The sequence below is a fragment of the Schistocerca cancellata genome, chromosome 3 (assembly GCF_023864275.1).
Source record: "Schistocerca cancellata isolate TAMUIC-IGC-003103 chromosome 3, iqSchCanc2.1, whole genome shotgun sequence".
Lineage (NCBI taxonomy): Eukaryota > Metazoa > Arthropoda > Insecta > Orthoptera > Acrididae > Schistocerca > Schistocerca cancellata.
This window is the reverse complement of record NC_064628.1, coordinates 234,915,159-234,940,974: the sequence shown is the minus strand read 5'-3', so window position 1 is coordinate 234,940,974 and position 25,816 is coordinate 234,915,159.

The following is a 25,816-nucleotide window of genomic DNA, read 5'->3' as shown; positions in this document are numbered from 1 at the left end:
GTCACACTGTTTTCAATGATGGCGCAAGAGTCTTCTTCGTATTCTGCTGCCTAGTTGACTAACTGCTTCGCCAACACTCTTCTCGTTTTTAGGATTCCGTACCTTGGAGCCCTTGTATAATCACTTCGTTGTCATTTCGTCTTTCTGTTTGTCCGACTCCTAATATCTCTTTTTTCTCATAAATGGATAGATGCAACGAGTTGGCATTTATGTCGCATACTAAGGTCTATGGTCCCTTGGCGGTGTAAAAAACTTAAGCATATAAGTAAATGCAATTAAAAAATATGGCCATTTATTTCACATATTTTGATACTCTCAAACTCGTTCATTAAAAATACTGAGTACTTCCCGTTGATCTAGAACCATGACATTTGGCAAGAAGCAAGGTTTCACGTATAAGTAAATGAAAAATCTGAAAATCATTCATTTGTGATTATTCCGCACGAAATTATCTTTTTCTTTTTGTCTCAGTTGCTATACGTTTGTCTGTCTGTTACTCCGTCTGTTAGGGCATCTTTTCCCCATGAGTGGGTAGACGTATCAAGTCGAAATTAATATCACATGCTAAGGCCCATCGTCCCTTGGTGCTGTAAAAACCTTAAGCTTCTGATCCAGTGGAATCAAGAGATACAGCCATTTACGTCACGTATTTTAATACTTGCATACTCAGTCCTTAAGACCTACAGAGCATCTTAGGTGACCTAAGATCATTATATCTGACAAGAAGCAAGGTCTCACAGTGAAAGTAAAGGATAAAATCAGAAAATCGTTAATTTGTAAGTATATCACACAACAATATATTTATTTTGTCATTTGTTATCCGACTTCAAACTTAAAATTAAAATATTTCCGAAAGCTTTTGAGTTCTCGGGACCGATGTCCTGTCACTGTCACTGTCGAGTATAGGCAAAAATCTTCGAGATTTTCGATTCCAGGGGTAGATGAACTGTCTACATACATAATTACGTTTTTTACGGAACCCCCAGAGCGTGAGTCTTACTCGCATATGGCCTTTTGTAGTGGGACGCGAAATTGAAGCGTCACCCATCCACCAGTGTCAGCCCAGTTTGCAGGTGACTATAAGTTTAATTTAGTTTGTTTATATATTTTTCTTATTATTGGTAATAGATATGAATTATCTAAAAGGTTTGTATTTTTTTTTATGTGTTTCATGTACGGAGAGGGCGGCGCAACGAACGGAGACAGCATCTTCGTTGCCGCGACCAGAGAGGAAATTGCTGGCCGCTATACGTCGCGGGTCGACAGCCGAGGAGCAACAGAAGATCCTGGAACCGAGCTGTTACGTCGTGCTTCTAAAAATTAAAAATGAATTTGTGTACTCTTTTTGTACAACAATGACGTCATATAGAGCTTAATCTTGTTGAAAAGTCAGTCCTATTCTGTTAAGCCTCAGGTTCAGAACGTCTGTATGTAGGAAGTTAATAAAATAGTGGATACTACTAAAATTGAAACACGTGTTCTGAGGATTTATTTATGGAGAATTATGTGAACTGATTAATAGTATATTTGACAAGATTATTGAATTTTGACAGTGGTCATCGCAACTTTGAATCTAAAAGGTTTAGTCAATGTGTGATTCTGATATCGATTAAGTCAAGATAAAGTGTGTCAATATAAGTTCTGAGGAGAAACAAACGAGATTTAAATAGAAAAAGTTTACGCAAACCAATTGGCCCGAGTGATGTAATTCTTTGCATACGACTCGACTGATGTTTTACAGTTTCGTTCAAGAACCATTCTGTGATAATTTAAAAAAGAATATAAATCATTTTGAAGTGGGTTGTAACTGACGTAGGTGACGAAGTCTGCACATGGTCATATGATAAACGAAAGTCATTTATAAACAAACCTATACGTCGTTACACTACACCGTGGCGACCTTAGAAACAGGACTTGTGTGCAACTAAGGCACACAGGTACGAAACAAAACATCAAGAGTCCTTCGGAAGTCAACGCGAGTTTTCGTGGAGCCTTCACCAGCCAGCGGCGACTTCGCGGGTGTGGGCATCTGACGGAGCGCAGCCAAGCAGTACGGTCACGCAGTTATTCCACGAGAAGGCGCATCTGTTGGGCAGCAGCTGAACGCTGCAAACCCCGACAACCCTTTTTCTCCCTAAACTAACAGGCCCAGTACGTCAGCTGCGGGGCGTTCCTCCGGCTGGTATTAGAGGTGTTGCTGAGGGCTTCGCCTGTCTACGGCGGTGCCGGGCCTGGTTGCAGCCAGTGACGTCTCCGGTGTTCGACTCAGCGTCCTGCCGGTTGCGGAAGCGGGGTCGCAGCATCTCAGCGGCTGCATCGACGGCTGTTACATCTGCAGCCCATAGCAGCACACTGATCATCGAGAACTACAAATTACAATATTAGTGTCCGGTGAGTTTGTTTCAAGTTGGAAGTGGAGTGTTGTACATAGGGAGTGTGCTTTTGCAGGATTGTTGATTACAAGTCTGCGTGTGTAACTAGTTAATATCTTACAATAATGTCGGGAAGTGAAATGTCAGACGAAGAGCAGTCTATGTCCGATAGGAGCATGAGATCCCTTTTTAGGGCGATCGCTAAATTAAAACAGTCTAACGAAGAATCTACTGCTAGATTAAAAGAGGAACTAAAACAGGAATTAAAACAGTCTAACGAAGAATCTATGGCTAGATTAAAACAGTCTAACGAGGAATCTACTGCTAGATTGAAAGAGGAACTAAAACAGGAGTTAAAACAGTCTAACGAGGAATCTACTGCTAGACTTAAAGGGGAGCTAACAAAATCTACGGACAGGTTACAGGAATATCTTAATGAAACCAGTCGAGAATTAAGTGATAAAATAGAGTCTTCTAAAGTTGAAATGCAGGAAAAACTAGTAGGACTTAGTAATAAGATTGCTGATAATTGTAAAAGGTTAGAAGAACATATCCAGGAATCACGAGAGGAAAAAGCTCGTATGCGAAACGATATTACTGACTTAACCGAGAGACTAGATAGTGTCAATATCTTAGTTGTAAATGAAATACAGAAAAATAACGATATGTTACGAGATGAATTTTCTATGCAAACGGAAACTGTTCGTAGAGAATTATTGGGATCTATTAAAGAGGTCTCTACCAAACCTGTAGAGATTTCTTCAATAGATAGTCTAGAGTTAGAGACATTAACTCATCAAGTAGAAAAGGACCATACCGAAATCGAAAACATGAAATTTTTAATTACTGAAATATGCAGTAACCTTGAGACTGCCAAAGATAATAACATTGACGAAGGTACAGAGCGTTCACATCGTGAACACAGTGAAGAATCGATATTAGTTAATCGCGTTTCCAATAGAGAAATGCGAATACAGGAAATTACTAAACGGTTATCGGAATTAGATAATAATGAAAACATTTCAAGTAGCAGAAGCAATAACGTAATCAGAGACAACAGTCGCATCGTGTTTGCTAGCTCGGACGACAACAATACAAATAAAGAAATCACGGCAAGCCAATCCGATGCAACTCCGTCTCTGCAATCTAAACAAAATCCAACTATGTCTCTCGCAGAATGTTTGGATGATATAACGACAAATTCAAATGTGGCAAGTCGATTCCCTGTATTCAAACCAGGAGGCGAACTTCACCCTATAATCTTTATAAAAGCTTTTGAAACTTCATTATCTCCTAAATGGAGTAATGAAAAAAGGATTCAATTTGTAATAGGACATTTAGAAGCAGAAGCTGCGGAGTGGGCAGTACTGCATAGAAATGAATTTAGGGACTGGGATGATTTTGTTAAGCAGTTTAAACAACATTATTGGTCAAGAGGAAAACAACAACACTTAACTTTAGAGTTGTTAGACCCTCCTCCATATTCTAAACGGTGGAGAGGTTATAGGAATTATTTTGAATGGCATTTAAACCGTGCTAAATTAATTGAAGAACCAATTATTGAAAGTCATCTAATACGAGTCCTAATTAGTGGATTACCGTATTATGTAAAGGAAAGAAAAATGTTACTCTACGAATTATAGGTGAGCCTTTACTAGCTGCTCTACCTTGGCCACCAGTAAATGAGATCCAACAATGCATCCCAGACGAAAAAGTTTGCGAACAGATTATTAAAAATGCCGAACGGAGAATTAAAAGTTATAATCAACATGCTATAGAACCCTCATTTCAGGTAGGAGATCTTGTGCTAGTACGATCTCATCCTAAAAGTTCTAAGATCGGTAAGGAATGTAGAAAATTCTTCTTTATCTTTGAAGGTCCATATGTTGTACATAAGATTGTACATCCCAAAGCGTTACTTCTTATGGAACCTTCATCAGGTGTAATTAAAGGATTGTATAGTGTTGACCAAATGAAACCCTTCATTCCTAAATAAGTTAATATTTAGTATATGTTACATACGGAAGAGCGTTCATAGTTTATTCATATGAAGTTTTCGTGATAGTTACGTGTTATTTTAAAGAATTAACAGCAAGCTTAAACAAGTGATCTACAATAATCTACTGGTACTTCAAAAAGAGAAAGATAACAAAAAGGGGGATTTATATGGAAGAAATTTTGCTATTAGGTTAAAAGGAATTTTGTATATTTTCATGTTTACTCGGATAGTAGGAACCAAAGGGGATGGTCAATAATTTTAGGGACCATGGGCGTCCAGAGCTATATGGCTCACGAGAACATAGCAGAGTGCCCTTAATAGAGGTTTGTAATAGTGTTAATATAGAACACACCAAACGGGGCTCTCTCGCATGTTTCTCCTAAATAAATTGCCATTACCCAACAAGGTGTCTGAAGGCAAAGAAAGCTGTTCCGAGATTCTAAAGAAAGTTTTGCTTGACTTCTTCTTGACCTCAGGCATAAATAAGACATTAGGGAAAGAATGAAGTAAAGTAAATGGTACTATTGGTTATTGTGAGAAGCTTATTATTAATATACATTTTTTGGAAAGAAGAACTCTAGTAAATGAATAAAACTGAGACTAATTTACCACACTTTGAACGCTCTGTCCTAATGTAACAACGTTAAAGAACGTACTAAATTAGTATTTACTAGCAACTATTAAATGAAGAGGAGTAATCTCCATATATTCGGTTATGAATTACCACAATGGCACAATAAAGAGTAAATGACAAATAGTCACAACAATATCGTATTAAAAGGATTAAATCTATCTGAGAACAAGAACTCTAGATTACGTAAAATGTGAGGAAAATGTATTAACAGTTAAATATGGTGTATAGAAAAGGTCTTATTTTCGGTTAAAAACCTGACAAACTGAGCTTGTGGGTGGGGTATGTAGTGGGACGCGAAATTGAAGCGTCACCCATCCACCAGTGTCAGCCCAGTTTGCAGGTGACTATAAGTTTAATTTAGTTTGTTTATATATTTTTCTTATTATTGGTAATAGATATGAATTATCTAAAAGGTTTGTATTTTTTTATGTGTTTCATGTACGGAGAGGGCGGCGCAACGAACGGAGACAGCATCTTCTTTGCCGCGACCAGAGAGGAAATTGCTGGCCGCTATACGTCGCGGGTCGACAGCCGAGGAGCAACAGAAGATCCTGGAACCGAGTTGTTGCGTCATGCTTCTAAACATTAAAAATGAATTTGTATACCCTTTTTGTACAACAATGACGTCATATAGAGCTTAATCTTGTTGAAAAGTCAGTCCTATTCTGTTAAGCCTCAGGTTCAGAACGTCTGTATGTAGGAAGTTAATAAAATAGTGGATACTACTAAATTTGAAACACGTGTTCTGAGGATTTATTTATGGAGAATTATGTGAACTGATTAATAGTATATTTGACAAGATTATTGAATTTTGACAGTGGTCATCGCAACTTTGAATCTAAAAGGTTTAGTCAATGTGTGATTCTGATATCGATTAAGTCAAGATAAAGTGTGTCAATATAAGTTCTGAGGAGAAACAAACGAGATTTAAATAGAAAAAGTTTACGCAAACCAATTGGCCCGAGTGATGTAATTCTTTGCATACGACTCGACTGATGTTTTACAGTTTCGTTCAAGAACCATTCTGTGATAATTTAAAAAAGAATATAAATCATTTTGAAGTGGGTTGTAACTGACGTAGGTGACGAAGTCTGCACATGGTCATATGATAAACGATAGTCATTTATAAACAAACCTATACGTCGTTACACTACACTTTCTTTTCTTTTTTTCTTATTTTTTTTTCTTCTATCGATGAATCTGTCCATGTATGTCCATTACAGACAAACAAATGATTACAATTTCACACAATGTGGATGTCTTATTCAAGAAAAGGGGTTTACAAATTCAGCAAGTCAAAAATGCATTGGTCCACCTCTGGCCTTATGCAAGCAGTTATTCGAGTTGGTATTGCTTGACAGAATTGTTGGATGTCCTCCTGAGAGATATGGTGCCAAATTCTGTTCAATCGGTGCGTTAGATGGTCAAAATCCCGAGCTTGTTGAGAGGCACTACCCTTCATGTTCCAAACGTTTTCAATTAAGGAGAGATCAAACGACGTTACTGGCCAAGATAGGGCTCGGCAAGCATGAAGACGAGCAATAGAAACTCACTGTGCTGAAATGTAAGGCCAGGATGGCTTGCCACGAAGGGCAACAAAAAGGGGCGTGCAGTATCATCGACGTACCACTACGCAATAAAGATGCCACCCATGACGACCAAAATGTCATGAAATAAAATGATACTTGTAACACTCCCTATTAATTTTTTTTTACGTTGTTCCCGCTCGATCGGGATCTGATAGCAGCCCAGATAATAATTAATTAATGTGACCGTTGACCTAATGGGGCTGGCAATCGGAATGGGCTGCTACGGAGTTGTTACATTCCATTCTGTCCTTCTCAAATGCTGTAATAATGAAATGTCTGGTAACAAGGAGAACACCAACACAGCTTTGCTAATCAAAATCTATATTCGTCTCAAAAAAAAAAAAACAAAAGAAGAAGGAGACAGCCACTGCCTTCGTCATACACTTCTAATTACGGCTAATCTCAGCACAGTCTTCTTCCTTATTCATTATCGTCACACGCTAAATACAATCACTGCAATCCAACACTGCAATCCAACACTGCAATCCAAATAATGCCGGCGCGGTAGACGCGGAATCTCAATAACGGCACATAAATATCACTGAATCACTCTGTTAAGTATACTTTCTCACTTTCCCGTATAATACTAACACAAAGGGGTTGAACCGCGGCGATGGCCACTCCCTTTGTCGGTAATTTCTATCAAATGCTGGCTTCTGCTCAGCTCTGCCCGCCTCGCGGGAACCTACAACACACACTGACTGAACTCTCGCTCTCGCGACCCGACACACTATCAATAGTTGCCCTGTCGACCTGTGTGAGTGCAAACCTAGTAGTAAGGGCCTGCGGACCCCTTACATCCCCGCCCTCGAAAACTTCTTTAGAGCCGCAGGCGAAAAAGAATCGGCAAGGGAATGAAACATTGCTACATTTGAACAAACACTCAGTGTTAATAATTAATGAAATTACAATTCATCAAATAATCCCTCGACTCCGGTAGTGGGCTGCCTCCACAATAATTTTTACAAAAGGTTATACATCTCATAAACATGGCATTGTCCAAATTACAATTTTTATATCAACAAGCAATAGTCCTCTCTAGTCCAATATTGAATGAAACACACAACATATACACTCAAAAATTATTACTTAAACACAGGACATATGAATTATTATACTACAAATTAGTTGTTACAGGTTTTATACCTATTCTCAGATAATCTTCGACATGAAATATGAAGTTCTAGTTATAACACATCAGAAAATACACTGTAAATAAACATTTCCCTTTTTCAATGTCCGTTTAACAACTAAATGTCCTAACCATGTCCTTCCCCACTACATCAAGGAGCTTGAACACTCTCAGTTCAGACATTGGCCCTAATCGAGTTCCTCTTCCTCATCTGGGTCATTTCTGCTCTCGTGGGAGTAATACCTTTTTATGTTTTCCACGTGCTCCTTACCATGCAGTCTCTTTGTCCGTGCATATTCCAACTCCACAGTGTTAGGATGACCAATTTTTATAATCCTGTATGGTCCCTTATAAACGTGGTTAAACTTATGTATTTCAGAGTTTATTTTCTTTGATCTAGCATGAACCTTTACTAATACCAGGTCTCCCACTCGGTAAGTTATCGGTTTCACTAGCTTGTCGTGTCTTTCCTGTCTTTTCCTAGCCTTCTCCTTCATACTTAATTCCACCAGCTCCAATTTCCTTTCCCAGGTCAATGAACTTCCTGGTGGGTAGACTACCAACTCACGAAAGATACTATCGGGTTCTTGATTGAGCAATACTTTACATGGAGCAAACCCTGTAGAATCATGTGGGAGGTGATTCCTAACCCGCTCAAATTCTTCCAGTTATTCTTTCCACAAACCATGCTTCCTATGACAGTAGGTTCGGCATAAACGGTTCAATTCCTTCATTGTTCGTTCCGCTGGGTTAGAAGCTGGCCTATACCTAGAAATGGCAATTTGCTCTATTCCGTGCTCACTTAGCATCTCTGTCCATTCCTTTGACCTGAACTGTGACCCATTATCACTCAAAATTCGCTTAGGAATACACACCTTTTGAAAATAGTCTTTCTCAAAATGGTTAATGATGGCTCTACTAGTAGCTTTCTTCAGTGGGTAAAATTTTATGTACTTGGAAACCAGTTCTTCCACTACTAAGATTTGTGTGTAATTCCCTCGTGAGGCAGGAAGTGGCCCAAAGAGATCCACTGCAACTATGTCCTTAATGGCTGTTGGTACAATTGGATGCATATATCCTTTGTGCTGTACTGTAGTCGTTTTAGATTTTTGACAGGTGTCACATGTACTTAGTATCTTGCGTATACGCCTTCCCATGTTGTTGAATGCACAATCTACCTTCAACTTTTCCAGACACTTCTTCGGTCCATAATGCGCATTACTATAGTGCGTATACCAAATTAATTTTTCTACCACATGCTCAGGCACACAGAGTTCCCAGTTCTCCTCACTCTTTTTGTTTCTTTTATAAAGTATCCCATTATGAATATAATAAAATGTACGAATTCTTTCCTCTCCTGCACACCTGTATTTGTTTTTAATTGTCTTTAATTTGTCATCCTCGTTCTGTTCCCTGCGCACATTCTTTAGGAACTTCCTTATGAATTCTTCATACTGTACTCCCTTCATCAGATTAATTCTAACTCCTTCTCCTTCTGGCCTGCCCACCAACATTCCTCTCGAGTCAGCTGGTAATCTTGACAAGGCATCAGGTATTATATGTGTTGCTCCTGGTTCATAAATTATTTCGAAGTCATAGTCCTGTAATGCCAGGGCCCATCGCGTTAGTCTGCTATGTCTCAACTTGCTTGTGGTCACAAATGTAAGGGCCTTATGGTCAGTCACTACTTTCACATGCCTCCCGGCCAAATAATACCGGAAACGCTTAAATCCCCACACAATTGCCAATGCCTCCCTTTCAGTAATCGAATATTTCCTCTCCCAAGCATTTAAACTTCTGCTACCGAACGCTGTCGTTCTTACACTCTCACCATTTCCGCTCCTCTCCATCTGGTACAGATGTATTCCTAGTCCATAGTCAGAGCTGTCTGCTCCTAAATAAAAATCCTTGGAAAAATCCGGGTGGTATAATATGTCTGCACTATGTAGTGCTTCCTTGATATTCTCAAACTCGTTTTGGCACTCTGCACTCCAATGCCACGGCATCCTCACCTTGGTCAATTTCCTCATATTCGGGGCATTAAGTACAGATCCTTTGACAAATTTTCTATAAAACTCACAAACCCCAAAGAATGCTCGCAACTGCTTCTTACTATGAGGGGCCGGAAAATTTCTAATAGCCTCCATTTTACTAGGATCAGGATAGATACCTTCCTCTGATATTATATGGCCCAGGAATTTTATCTTTGATTTGCCAAATTCCGACTTGTCCAGGTTTACAGTTACCCCTGCGGTTTCGAAAGCTGCCAAGATTGCATCCAATCTATTCAAATGTTCTTCCCATGATTCGCTCGCTATCAAGAGGTCATCCACGTAGACGGTGACCTTTTTAAGTAACTCCTCGCCTAGTATCTTATCCATAGCTCTTATGAATTCAGACACTGACACATTAAGCCCAAATGGCAACACCCTAAATTGATAGCACCTTCCTCCATAAGTAAATGCTGTATACTGGCGGGACTCTGGGGCCAATGGTATTTGCCAGTAACCAGCAGTTAAGTCGATACTACTAAGCACCTTTGCTCCTCGGAATTTTTGAATCAGTTCTTCTATAGTCTCAGGTTTATCCCGCTCCGGCTCGATGATTTTATTCACTGTTCGTGCATCCAGAACTATCCTCACCTTTCCATCCTTCTTATCAACAACAAATAGGGGGCTGTTATATTGACTGTTGGCCCTTTCTATAACACCAAGGTCCATCATCCTCTGTATCTCCTCATCTACGGCTCTTCATTTCGCCTGGGGAATGGAATACTGTTTTATATTGAACGGTTTATGGTTCTTTATCTGTAGCTTACACTCCACCCCTTTCATGATACCTGGACGTTGAGAAAATATTTTACAACGCCTGTATAATACTGTGGCCAATTTCTTCTTAGTCCTCTCATCTAGGTGTGTCATCTCCTCCAACTTTTTCCTGATCTTATCCTCTTTATGCCTATCCTCTCGTGCTAATCCCTCAAGGTATATCAACACTTCTCCTCCTAGTTCCTCTTCCCCGTATCCCGTGGTGGGTTCCTCTTCATGACACAAATTTACTCTTCTGAATTCTTCCTCTTCTTCGATTGCACTCCCCTCAGCAAACTTTAACCTCTTCTCTTCTCCCTTTCTTCCTTTGACCTTGATAGTACCTTCACCAAAACTCACTACTGCATCAACTTCATTCAACCAATCTATCCCTAAAATAATTGATGTGTTCAATCCGTCCACCACCAAAAATGTTGCTTCGTATTCTTCTCCCTCTATCTCGAAGGTAATCAACACTTGTTCTTTAATAGGTTTACTCCTTGCACCCAACGTGTTCACAATTCTCACTCCACTCACTGGGAAACTAGGCAAGCTATTATTTGTTTTTAGTACCTGTTCATATAACCTCTTTGATATTGCACATGCTTCACTTCCTGTATAGACTAATGCCTCGATATTCAGTCCACATAGTTTAATCCCTATCATGGGGAGCATGGGTTCTTTAGGAATCCTACTGCCTTCCTCCAGTAGATCTTCTCTCAGATCTCCACCATTGTCGTGTCTTAGTAGGTTTACTCTGGTCCTTGTAGTTCTCACTCCTGACCGGACCTCATCTGGAGTGCCACTCAGTTTTCTGGTCTCTCCGCCTCTTCTATGTGCACTGTGTTATCCATTCGCCTATCCCATCCTCTCTCATGGTCTCTTGGTCCTTCACTCCTTCTCCAATCATTTCTCCATTGCCGTTCACCACCATGGTTCCTGTACCTATGGCCACCACCTCTTCCTCTATAATTAAACGAATTACCAAAGCCATTCCTTGGGTCATTACTTCCCCCTCGGTTTTGATCATTAGCTTGATTGTATTCCTGTGATCGAACAGACTCCAATTGTTCCAGTATCTCCATCAAGGCTTCCCTATCTTTAATCAGGCTCCCGGATACAGTTTCTTGCATTTTCCGGCTCAATCTTCTTTTTATTGCGGATATCATTACGTCATCGCTCAGGGGTTGTTCCAAGGTCTCGTTCAATTCCCACAAATGTTTGGCAAACTCTCTCAACGTTCCTCTCCATGTACTAAGTGACTTGCGATGGAGTAGGTCCTCAATTGCTGCACACTGATGACTTTTGGACCAGTATTTCTTCAAGAATTCCTCTTCAAACTGATCAAAACTAGTAGTCCCTTCCTTCTTCCTGACTCCCCAGGTGAAGGCTTCACCTTCCATTTTATCTATTGCAAATTGAATCTTGTCTGAGTCTTTAAAATGTGCTGGGAAAACTCCTTTTAACCATTTCATAAATATCACTGGGTGTAACCCTCCTTTCAGTTTAAATTTCTGCCCTGCACTATTTTGGATGTACCGATTATCACTGCTCATCAAGGTAACGACTTTACCTTCCCCAACGGTTAAAGAGGCACTGCTAATTCGTTTATCAATTTCTTCTGTCTTGCTCTCCAATTGCTGTATTCCCTGCTGTAATTGCTTGACCTCCATGGCTACCCTTTTGTTATCCTCTTCTCGTTGCACGGCCATAGCATTTCTCAAATTGACAGCCAGTTGGTTTTGCCTATCTCCTATTCCCTTAACCGCATCATTGCATTGTTTGTGCATCTGCATCACCTCGGTGATCTTTTCTCCCAATTCGGCTTTAGCTTCTTCAACATCGTCTTCTATCTTTTTTGTCAACTTTCCTTCCATCTTCTCCACATCTCCCTGGACTTGGTCTATATTCTTCTGTAGCTGACTCTCTCTCTTGTCGATGTCCATTCTCATTCGTTCTTGTAACTCCTGTATTTCCTTCTTCAGATTACATTCCATCTTCATCTGCGATGTTTTGATCTCTAGTGCTATAGCTTCTTGTAAATCTTCCTTTAGTGATGCATTGTTTTCTTGTAAACTTTTCTCTAATGATGCGTTAGTTTCTTGTAAACGCTTCTCTAACGATGTGTGATTTTCTTGTAAACCTTTTAGTGATTCTCTTGTTTCTTGTGAACTCTTCTCTAATGATTTGGTCCCCTTTAGCAACTCTGCTAACATCGACAGTATATCTGCATCCTCTGAAATTGGCTTATCTCTCGTCGTTTGTCTCGGTGTCTCGGGAAAGCTGGTTGACACTCCATAATCACTGATTCCCGAATCATCTGTCTTCCTGTCCTATCCCTTTCCTTTCAACTACTGCCTCACAAACCTGCTTATCTTCAGTAGACATGTTTGATTTATTTTTAATGCACAGGCAAGTAATATAAAATAACCTCTAGCAACCCAAAACACTCCTATTTACCACAAAACTAATTAAACAGTACCTACAGTATTCTCAGTTAATCTCAATTTGATACAATATGCATGAGTACCGAACATAACAACCCTCCAAACTTAATAATATCAAATATCAATTCTCACATAGACAGTTTACGTAAAACATTTCAACTAAGCCAAATCACCTCATTCATTGAATCTATAAATGTAAAATTCCCAAAAACAATAAGCATACCTGTATAATTACCCTTTAAACAACACAGCATGCTTAGATAAGTACGGTATCTTTCAGAGTATATCTCGCAAACTTTTCAGAAATTACTATAATTGAGCACTTCTCCTAATGTAAAAAAAAATTAAAATTGTTTATTTACCGCGAAGACTGTACACTGCAATTAAATGTTATGCCAACCAGATGTCTTCACTCACCAACCGACGTTACCGCGAGTCACGATGTTTTGGTGTTTGAAGTGGGCGTGGCGCTGTACTGCCGCCGGAGCCGCGTGTAGTTGCGCTGCTTGCTGTGCTGTGGCGAGCCGTCGTAGTCCTCAGCCGTCCGCTCCGTGGCCCTGCAGGCGGGCGTAGTTTGTAGTCCGGCCGCAAGATGACGGGCCGGCGCTCGGTGTAGTGCGTCTGCGACTAAGCTACTCCTTGGACAGGTAGTTGGGATGACGTGTGAAATCACCTCGCAGATTGAAGCTCTTTGGCGCGGCTGCTACACGGGTCTGCATGACGTCACTCAACAATTGCTTCTCCACATGAATTGTCGTCCGCATAACAGTTTATGGGTACACAAGAAGCTGCCCGATTTTCACTATTCAAAAAACAATTTAAGTCATAATGTCACTATTAAACCCTTCTTTAAAGCTTTCGCGATGAATTCTTAGTTCGTTTTGCTGTTGTAATGTTCACACGTGTCTCTCTTTAGTGTTCACTTGTCACAGTTTTTCGCGCGGATTTACGCATTTGCACATTTTAACACAGTTTATTGACACTATTGTTCTTATCTAATATGGTAAGAAAAAAGTTTAGTCACAATCGTAAGATACTATTACTTCGTATTGTTCAATAATGCACTGTTCCTTGTCGCGATTTCAAAGTTTATGCTCTGTCCCGATTCAAAATGAAAAAATATTTTCTTGCGTTAAGCAAGGTAAAATTACCTATTGTTCTTTATTGCTCGTCCGAAAACTGCACTAGTCCTTTCACGGTAAGCCAAGGGTGTAACACTCCCTTTTAATTTTTTTTACGTTGTTCCCGCTCGATCGGGATCTGATAGCAGCCCAGATAATAATTAATTAATGTGACCGTTGACCTAATGGGGCTGGCAATCGGAATGGACTGCTACGGAGTTGTTACATTCCATTCTGTCCTTCTCAAATGCTGTAATAATGAAATGTCTGGTAACAAGGAGAACACCAACACAGCTTCGCTAATCAAAATCTATATTCGTCTCAAAAAAAACACAAGAAGAAGGAGACAGCCACTGCCTTCGTCATACACTTCTAATTACGGCTAATCTCAGCACAGTCTTCTTCCTTATTCATTATCGTCACATGCTAAATACAATCACTGCAATCCAACACTGCAATCCAACACTGCAATCCAAATAATGCCGGCGCGGTAGACGCGGAATCTCAATAACGGCACATAAATATCACTGAATCACTCTGTTAAGTATACTTTCTCACTATCCCGTATAATACTAACACAAAGGGGTTGAACCGCGGCGATGGCCACTCCCTTTGTCGGTAATTTCTATCAAATGCTGGCTTCTGCTCAGCTCTGCCCGCCTCGCGGGAACCTACAACACACACTGACTGAACTCTCGCTCTCGCGACCCGACACACTATCGATAGTTGCCCTGTCGACCTGTGTGAGTGCAAACCTAGTAGTAAGGGCCTGCGGACCCCTTACATACTCCACACCACCATTTCTGGTTGCCGGACCTTAAGGAGGGCGAAAATCAGGTTGGTATCCAAGTGCTGTCCAGCCGGCCGGTGTGGTCGAGCGGTTCTCGGCTCTTCAGTCTGGAACCGCGCGACCGCTACGGTCGCAGGTTCGAATCCTGCCTCGGGCATGGACGTGTGTGATGTCCTTAGGTTAGTTAGGTTATAGTAGTTCTAAGTTTAGGGACTGATGACCTCAGATGTTAAGTCCCACAGTCCTCAGAACCATATGAACCAACTGCTGTCCAGGGCGTCTCCAGATACGCCTTCGGCCTGTGTTCTCACTAACTGGAGTACAATCGTCTCCAGTGACGATGATTCTCGCTTGGAACTGAGCCCTGATGACTAGCGAAGACGTGTCTGGGGTCGTCCCGAACAGCGTTGCGTTACCAACCTGAGTGGCGCCCGCCATACGGCCTGAGAGCCGGGAATGATGACTTGGGTTACCACTTCATTTCACAGCAGGTCCCTTCGGTTGTTACCCGAAGCACCCATACAGTAGAGCGAAATGTCGACGATATTCTACACCCTGTTCTGTTGCCCTTCGTGGCAAACCATACAGAGCTCACATTTCAGCAAGATAATGACCGTATGCGGCACGGTGAAAGTTTATGCTACTTGTCTTCGTGCTTTACAAACTCTACCTTGGCCAGCAAGGTAGCCAGAACCTTCCCCAGTTAAGAAAGTTTGAAGTATAATGGGCAGTGCCCTCCAACCAGGTTGGGATTTTGACCATCTAACGAGTCATCTGAACACAATTTGGCACTATATCCCTCAAGATGACATCCAGCAACACTGTTTTACGACGCTAAGCCGAATAACTGCTTGTATAAGGGCCAGAGGTGAACCAATGGCTACTTACTTGCTCAATTTATGAAGCTGAATAAATCATCCACTTTTGTGGAATTGTCAACATTTATTATTTACTTGTGTGTACATGTACTTCACATTGACGTATTCCGTGCCACTGGGGTAATTCCTTCTTGGTGCTTCTTATTTTCCCTTTTCTTTGTCTTACGAGTAAATATTTGGAAGCGTGAAGAGGGGGAGGGGGGGGGGTTCCATGCGTATCTGCGTATCTCTCAATAGAATCTGACGTCCTGAGCGTTACGGTAATCGAGGATATAAGGCACACGACAGTTGACAAGTATTATTTTTCAAACAATTTTACTTTTCCAAAGTAAACCAGCATAAACGATGCTCCTTTTTTATTTAAATGAGATAAGCCCGCTTGACGAAAGGACGTCGTGTCAAGCTACAAACAAAAGCTCTGAAATATTTCAATTACCATGTTAAAAATCCCTCTCTTTAAACAAATGTCCGCCTTGTTTGCTTTTCTTCTTGGAACACGTAGGGAAGGTCGAAATGTCTTTAATTTTTTACAAGCTAATGTTAACTGCGCGTTACATCTCTGTGAACTGACAAAGTGTGCCACATTACCCCATATTATTTTTATGACTGTGACATACCGTCTGTCTTTCTGGTAGCATATTAAAATAATTCGTTTTATTCTTACTTTTCTAAGTGGAGCCATGGCCAGGGACGGATGGCTGTTACGTTCCACTGCCGCCGTGTTTCATTACTGCAGGATAACGTTTCGAGGCATTAAAGGCGTAAATTCTTTTCTCTGCTTAATACTGAGAAATTTTTGTTTCCACTGACCTTATGTTGTTGGTTACTAAGCCGGCGATTGATGAACGCGTATATCTCTGACACAAATACAGTTATTTAAATGAAGACAAGGCTCGACTCAGTTCCATAGATTTAGAAAAATAACTTCGTGCTTGTTGGTGTCTCTAAAGTGTTGTCTACTAAGGACAGACAGCGCGTTGTCACCCATAACACAGTGACTGTCTTTGGCGTACCTGCGGCATTCATTATTTCGTGATATAGATTGCATGAGTACTTCGTAACGACGTTTCAGTGTAAGGCAATTATTCAGTGATTGTCTGCTTGCTGTTCGCTACCTTCCGTTAATTATCACAGTTTCCAAGCGTTGAACTAGCATTATATTGCTGCATCTCTTATCACAATACACTATACGTTTTGTGAAAGACTGCCGAATCATGCTACTGTTGTCGTTGTTGTTGGTGCGATGACGTCCAAGTCTGTCTCAGGACGTTAGAGAGACTGGGTGCTGTTTACTGAGCACAGAGTTACCTTTCCACATTCATTATAACTTACAAATGACTGACATTCCTTGACTCCCGTGTCAGTCTTCACCAACACGTAAGCATCAGTAGCGTGTACCAATGAATAGAATAATAAGTGGATACGTTAGTTCTCCCGTAACTCGTTAAATTCTGGATCTGCTAGATTAAATTCTGTAGGAAGCATTTACGCTGAAGTGCGAAAGGAAGCTACATAGGCATGCGTACTCAAGTACAGAGATACGTAAACAGTCAGAATACGTCACTGCGGTTGGAAACGCCTATATAAGACAACAAGCGTCTGGCGCACTTGTTAGATCGGTTACTGCAACAACAATGGCAGGTTATCAAGATTTAACTGAGTTTCAATGTTGTGTTATGGTCGGCGCACGAGCGACGGGACACAGCATCTCCGACGTAGCGATGAAGTGGGGATTTTTCCCGTACGACAATTTCACCAGTGTACCGTGAATATCAGAAGTTCGGTAAAACATCAAATCTCCGACATCGCTGCTGCCGGGAAAACACCCTGCAAAAACCGAACCAACGACGACTGAAGAGAATCGTTCAAAGTGACAGCTGCAACCCGTCCGCAAAGTGCTGCTCATTTCAATGCTGGGCCGTCAACAAGTGTCAGCTGGCGAAACATTAAACGAAATATCATCGATATGGGCTTTCGGAGCCGAACGCCCACTCACATACCCTTGATGACTGCTCGACACAAAGCTTTACGCCTCGCCTGCGCCCGTCAACACCGACATTGCGCTGTTGATGACTGGAAACATGTTGCCTGGTAGAACGAGTTTCGTTTCAAATTGTATCGAGTGGATGGACGTGTAGGGGTAAGGAGACAACCTCATGAATCCATGGACCCTGTATGTCAGCAGGGGACTGTTCAAGCTGGTGGAGGCTCCGTAATGGTGTGGGTCGTGTGCAGTTGGACTGATATGGGACCCCTGATACGTCTAGATACGACTGTGACAGGTGACACATACGTAAGAATCCTGTCTGAACACCTGCATCCATTCATGTCCATTGTGCGTTCCGACGAACTTGGACAATTCCAGCAGAACAGTGCGACACCGCACACATCCAGAATTGGTATAGAGTGGCTCCAGGAACACTCTTCTGAGTTTAAACGCTTCCGCTGGTCACCAGACTCCCAGACATGAACATTATTGAGTATATCTGGGTTGCCTTGCCATGTGCTGTTCAGAAGAGATCTCCAGCCCTCGTACTCTTACGGATTTGTGGACAGCCCTGCAGGATTCATGATGTCAGATCCCTCCAGCACTACTTCAGACGGCACGTCGTGTTGCGGCACTTCTGCATGCTCGCGGGGGGTCCTAAACAATATTACGCAGGTGTACCAGCTCCTTTGGCTCTTCAGTATATATACACCGTCTGAAAGAAAAGTGAAGCAGCCAGGAGATGTGGTCGAATGTCAATGTAACTTCGTATACGTTCACAGTATCGTCATGTACATAGATTATTAGGACTTCAGTCCTCTGTGACTGATAAATAGGCCACCAGTGTGACTTTGTGTTGTTGTGTTGTTACCATACCCAGTAAGATACATACGAGACGTGAACAATGTCATTTGTTGAGTGATAACTCCGAAGCGGAGCCTTGAGCAGCCGCTGGTGAAGTATCAGTGCAGCGGTAGTGCAGCAGCAGTGTAGTACCGAGTCGCATATTTAGCTTTCATATTTGTTTTGTAGTTTGATTCTTAATTTCTTTCCGAGTGTTTGTGCTCTTGCATATTTAATTACATAAAATCATAGCGTATTCTCGTATTTGAGAGGAGTAATATTGCTTATTGATAGCTTTAAAGTATAAATTCGCGGAGTCGTTAATCGGTTGTTTGTTTTGGACAGCCAGTGCTTTCTGTTTATTTCGTAGAGTCAGTTAGCAGCAGACAGAGGCCAGTGCAGTTTCATCTGTGCTTGCAGAGTGACGTGTGCGAGTAGCAGTAGCAGAAACTAGTTGTATATTCAGTTTTTCGTATTAGTTCCGCTGGTTTAATTCAAATTACTTCGTGTGTTTCTGTGCTTGCGTTGTGAATTTTTTCGGATCTTTGCGTATTTTCGAATTAGAAAGGGGTAGTATCAAATTTTAATAACGGTAGAGTGTAAAATCGCGTAGGTGGTTGTCATTTGTACTAAGACAGGGGTAGGATCGCATTGTAATATCTGTATAGTGGCGTAGTCGAGGTCGTTTGATTGCTTAGTTAGTATGTAATTGTTCATATATCGCAGCTCAATCTGGCGCTGGTGACGCAATTGTGAAGTCGCATATTGCTGTTTCACTTGTCGAAGCTCTATACATCCAGATATTAGCAGTAGGGTGGATAGGGTGTGTGCGTGCTGTGTGCGGGCGCAGGAGGAACTGGCCGTGGTTCGCGAGCAGCTGAGCGTGCTGTTGGCCACGGTCAGCCGCCTTCAGGCTGCTGCCTCGAGGTGCAGCGACGGCGGAAGGTCTGGCGCGTCGCTTGAGACTCCCCAGGTGTCGCTTGCTCCGTCCGCTGACTCAGCTGCCGAGGCACCTTCTAGTGTACCCGGCGCGTTGGGGCCGCCCTCACCTCAGGGTGAGTGGCGGACTGCAACGCATTCGCGTCGACGGGGCGGAGGATCAATATGGAGGCTGGTCGGCTGGCCTCGTCCGTTCATCCTGCCAGTGGGCAGGGGGCCGCTCCTTCAGCAGGGCCCGAGCAGGCAGACGGGGGCAAAGGCTTGCTGGTTATTGGTAGCTCCAACGTTAGGCGGGTGATGAAGCCCCTTAGGGAAATAGCGTACAGGGCTGGAAAGAATTCCAATGTGCACTCGGTTTGTCTGCCGGGGGCCTCATCCTAGATGTGGAGGCGGCCTTGCCTGCGGCTATCGAGCATACGGGGTGCAGTCGTCTGCAAGTAGTTGCTCACGTCGGCACCAATGGTGCCTGTCGCTTGGGTTCTGAGGCGATCCTCAGTTAGTACAGGCGGCTGGCGGATTTGGTGAAGACCGCTGGCATCGCACGCGGGGTGCAAGCAGAGCTCTCTATTTGCAGCATCGTTCCCAGAGTGGATGGAGGTCCTTTGGTTTGGAGCCGAATGGAGGGTCTCAATCAGAGGCTTCGTCGACTCTGTGACGGTCTTGGCTGCAGATTTCTAGACTTGCGCTATTGGGTGGGGAATTTAGGACGCCCCTAGATAGGTCAGGGATGCACTACACAAAGGAAGCGGCTACTCGGGTAGCAGAGTACTTGTGGCGTGCATATGGTTTTTTTTTAGGCTAGGCAGTTGTGCGAGGTGTCCTAATGAACACTCACCAGTCTACGTGCAGGCAGGGAAATCAGGATGTTCGCAGTGTAAAGACACTTCAGCTATCAAGATATTAGCAGTAATTTTTCAGAATGTTCGGAATAAAGTTCCTGAATTTACCGCGCTCCAGGAAGCGTATGGCGCGCAAATTATTCTCGGGACTTAGACCTGGCTGAACTCTGAGATAGGAAGTTCCGAAATATTTAGTGAGGGTTGGAACGTGTATCGCAAAGACAGATTAGACACCGTTGGAGGTGGTGTCTTCATTGCAGTTGACAAAAATATTGTGTCTACTCAGGTCGAAGTAGAGTGTGATTGTGAAGTTATCTGGACACGTTTAACAGGGCTAGGAGAAATAAAGTTAATTGTTGGGTGTTTTTACCGGCCACCAGGTTCCACCATGACAGTTCTAGAATCATTCGAAGGGAGTCTACACACTGTATAGCAGAAGTACCCGGATCATGCTATATTAGTCGTAGGCGACTTCAACCAACCTAGTATAGACTGGGATGTCTATAGATTCATTACAGGTGGTACAGACAAGCCGTCGTGTGAATTACTTTCGAACACATTATCAGAAAAATGTCTAGAGCAGCTAAATCTACAGCAACGCGTAATGGAAATATTTTAGATCTGGTAGCCACGAACAGACCAGATCTCATCGACGGTGTCAGTGCTGAGACAGGGATTAGTGATGATGACGTTATCATTACACCTATGATTACGAAAGTTAAAAAAGTCGGTCGAGAAGGCTAGGAGAGTAATCTTACTGGAAAGAGCAGATAAGCAGTTGTTAGCATCCCACTTAGAAAATGAATCGACTTCATTTACTTCCGGTACCATGGACGTGGAAGAATTATCGGCAAATTTTAAACACATTGTAAATCACGCATTGGAGAAGTATGTGCCGAAAAAGTGGGTTACGGACGAAAAAGACCAACCGTGGTTTAACAGCGCAATTCGGAGAATGCTCAGGAAGCAAAGACAGTTGCACATGCGGTACAAGAAAGGTTGGGAGAATGAGGACAGGCAAAAGTTAGTAGAGATCCGTGCTGCTGCAAAAAGAGCGATGCGCGAAGCATTCAACCACTACCACCGTTATACTTTAGCAAAAGATCTTGCTGAAAACCCAAGGAAATTCTGGTCTTACGCAAAATCGGTAAGGGGGTCGAAGGCTTCCATCCAGTCACTCACTGATCAGTCTGGCCTGGCAACAGAAGACAGCAAAACGAAAGCTGAAATTTTAAATTTAGCATTTGAGAAATCTTTCACGCAGGAGGATCGTACAAACATACCGCCATTTGAGTCTCCTACAGATTGCCGTATGGAGGACATAGTGATAGGCATCCCTGGGGTTGTGAAGCAGCTGAAGGGGTTGAATATAAATAAATCGCCAGGTCCTGATGGGATTCCAATTCGGTTTTACAGAGAGTAATCTTCTGCATTGGCTCCTTACTTAGCTTGCATTTATCGCGAATCTCTTTCCCAACGTAAAGTCCCGAGCGACTGGAAAAAAGCGCAGGTAACGCCTGTATATAAGAAGGGTAGAAGGACGTATCCTCAAAATTACAGACCAATATCCTTAACATCGGTTTGTTGCAGGATTCTCGAATATATTCTCAGTTCGAACATAATGAATTTCCTTGAGACAGAGAAGTTGCTGTCCATGCACCAGCACGGCTTTAGAAAGCATCGCTCCTGCGAAACGCAACTCGCCCTTTTTTCACATGATATCTTGCGAACCATGGATGAAGGGTATCAGACGGATGTCACATTCCTTGACTTCCGGAAAGCTTTTGCCTCGGTGCCCCACTGCAGACTCCTAACTAAGGTACGAGCATATGGGATTGGTTCCCAAGTATGTGAGTGGCTCGAAGACTTCTTAAGTAATAGAACCCAATATGTTGTCCTCGATGTTTAGTGTTCATTGGAGGTGAGGGTATCATCTGGAGTGCCCCAGGGAAGTGTGGTAGGTCCGCTGTTGTTTTCTATCTACATAAATGATCTTTTGGATAGGGTGGATAGCAATGTGCGGCTGTTTGCTGATGATGCTGTGGTGTACGGGAAGGTGTCGTCGTTGAGTGACTGTAGGAGGATACAAGATGACTTGGACGGGATTTGTGATTGGTGTAAAGAATGGCAGCTAACTCTAAATATAGATAAATGTAAATTAATGCATATGAATAGGAGAAATAATCCCGTAATGTTTGAATACTCCATTAGTAGTGCAGCTCTTGACACAGTCACGTCGATTAAATATCTGGGCCTACATTGCAGAGCGATGTGAAGTGGGACAAGCATGTAATGGCAGTTGTGGGGAAGGCGGACAGTCGTCTTCGGTTCATTGGTAGAATTTTGGGAAGATGTGGTTCATCTGTAAAGAAGACCGCTTATAAAACAATAATACAACCTATTCTTGAGTACTGCTCGAGCGTTTGGAATCCCTATCAGGTCGGATTGAGGGAGGACATAGAAGCAATTCAGAGGTGGGCTGCTAGAGTTGTTACTGGTGGGTTTGATCATCACGCGAGTGTTACGGAAATGCTTCAGGAACCCGGGTGGGAGTCTCTGGAGGAAAGGAGGCGTTCTTTTCGTGAATTGCTAGTGAGGAAATTTAGAGAACCAACATTTGAGTCTGAATGCAGTTCAATTTTACTGCCGCCAACTTATATTTCGCGGAAAGGCCACAAAGAAAAGATAAGAGAGATTAGGGATCTTACGGAGATATATAGGCAGTCATTTTTCCCTCGTTCTGTTTGGGAGTGGAGCATGGAGAGAAGATGCTAGTTGTGGTACGAGGTACCCTCCGACACGCACCGTATGGTGGATTGCGGAGTATGTATGTAGATGTAGATTTATATGTAGATGTAGAAGAATAGGGAGAGGCATTCGGATGTGACAGATGCCTGATGTTGGACTGGATGGGAACGTGAGGGCAGATGCACTCATCGTCAAGTTACTGGTCGACAACATCTGACCACCACAACGGCGTATTGCCGTCATGTGCACCAAGCACGTAGTAACCCCTTCTCATCGGAAGTAAGCAGTAGACTCCCTACAATATTCTGCGGCATTCCGCACGAACTGACGCAGACTATAAGCAGACGGACTCGGAATTAACGACCCATATCTAGGCACCGTAATACAATCGTCTGAGTTCAGAGTGGTGGCGTGATTAGCAAGCATGGACTGCTGATGAATAGCGTCGCACTGTGATCAGGCATCGCTGATCGCGGCTCTGCAATACCCTGAATGACCACCGCCGTGGAGTATAGCAGTGACCTGTGGAACGATCTCACTATTCGATTGTTTTGTGGAGACACAGGGGTGTTATTCGTGGCGGCACAACCGTGCGTGAGCACATCCTGCGTACTCACGTGTTACCTCCCATGCGACAGTCTCGTGGCACCGTTCTTAAAAGAGAGCAGTGCTCGTCCACACATAGTGCGTATCTCTATGAACTATCCACATGATGCTTAGGTACCCTTATGGGCCAGAAAAATCTTTACATCCGTCGCCAATAGAAAATGTATAGGACTGCTATCATTCTACTTATCGTTTCTGCATTTGTGTGGTTGATTCCTGGATTATGAATTACTTTATAGTCGAACTTACTTAATTTTAAAGTCTATCTTGTTAATCGACTTGATCGAGCTTTCAACTGTAATAACCATTTTAAACATGCTTGGTATGGAATCACTTCGAATTTCCGACCATACAAATAACAACGAAAATAAAAGATTCTGTAAATAACTACTAAAATTTCTTTTTCAGTTGTCGAATAATTAATTTGATCCTTATCCAGTTGTCTGGAGGCATATGTCACTGGAGTTTCTGTCCCATCAACATTCAGACTTAAAATACAGCCCAAAGCATTGTTGGATGCGTCACGTGCAAGTATGAATTCCTATTCAAAGTTGGGGAATACTAACCAGGATCTGATGTTAATAAGACCTTGAGCTTCTCAAATTCTTTTGACACTGTGCTGTCCACTGAAAGTTAACACTTTTACATAGTAACTTAGTTAATGGCTGTGCAAATTCAGCGAATACCTTCAAAAACTTACGAGAATAACTGAATAATCCAGTAAACGACTCTAAGTGTTTAGTAGTTTGAGGTGTCGGAAAATCACCTACAGCGGAAGTAAGCTGAGTATTCATCCTCAGTCCGTCTTGACTGATAATATGCCCAAGATAACTTACTTGTGTCTGAGCAAAATGGCGTTTCCCTACACTAAGTGTAAGGTGTGATGCCCTCGGTCTATGAAATACTTCATCTAGATGTTTAACATGATCTTCTATAGTTCTCTAATAGACAATTATGTGGTTAAGCTATGTCATACAGATTCTTGGTGTTAATCCACAAAGTACCCCATGTAATAGGCGTTGGAATGTGGCCAGAGTATTTTTTAATCGAAACAGCATTCTTAGAAACTGGAAATAACCTGAAGGTGGTAAGAAAGCTGTCTCGGGTCTGTCTTCAGGAAAGCTTCCAGTTGGTGATATCCACTTGTAAGATCAACCGTTGAAAAATTTTTACACCTTCCTGTGTTGACTAATGTGTCCATGATATTCGGGACCGGACATGCATTCATCGTGGTTCGTGTATTCAAGTAACGGTAGTCACTAAAAAATCGATATTTTCGAGTACCCCCAACTGTCTCCTTTGGTACAATAACAATATTTTCTGACCTTTCGCTATCAATATGCTTGACAATACCGTAATGTAATTGTTGATCTATAAATTCGTGTAATGGTGGCAGTTTCACTATTCTGTATGGTTTTCTAGAGACTGGTGAATTATCACTTGTTGGTACGTGGTGTTGCGTCATAGGAGTTGCTGGTAGTGACCATCTGAACTGAATAAGCCTGAATATCCTTAGAACAAAATTTCCATGGCTTCCCGTTCACTGTCTTTCAAGTGACAAACCTTGGCACTTAGCACAGAGGCGTTGACGGTTTGTTTCATGCTCCAATCAGCTGTTGATCCACCGATATACTCATCCGCGAGTGTCTCTAAACTCGCTATAGTTAATGCTTTTGGGAGATTCACTTCATCTCTCCCAAAGTTACCAAAGCTTATTGGAATCATCAGTAGTTCATTAACGTTGATTACGCTTGCAACACTTCTTCCTATAAAGCAATGCATTTTATCTAATCCTGCATTACTCTGCCGTGGCTCAACCACAAATCATCTCTGCTGTGGCACATCGGCATTTACAGATACCACTGTACCAGCAGGTACATGTGTAAGTAGGCTGTTTGGGTTTTTATGTTGGTAACGCCATGTAGCGCTCTATATGAAAATCACTGACTGTGCTGTGTGCAGACTGTGGCTGGTTTGCATTGTTGGAAGCCGCTATTGTAGTGTTGGCAGTTGGCTGTTAACAGCGCGTAGCGTTGCTCAGTTGGAGGTGAGCCGCCAGCAGTGGTGGATGTTTGGGGAGAGAAA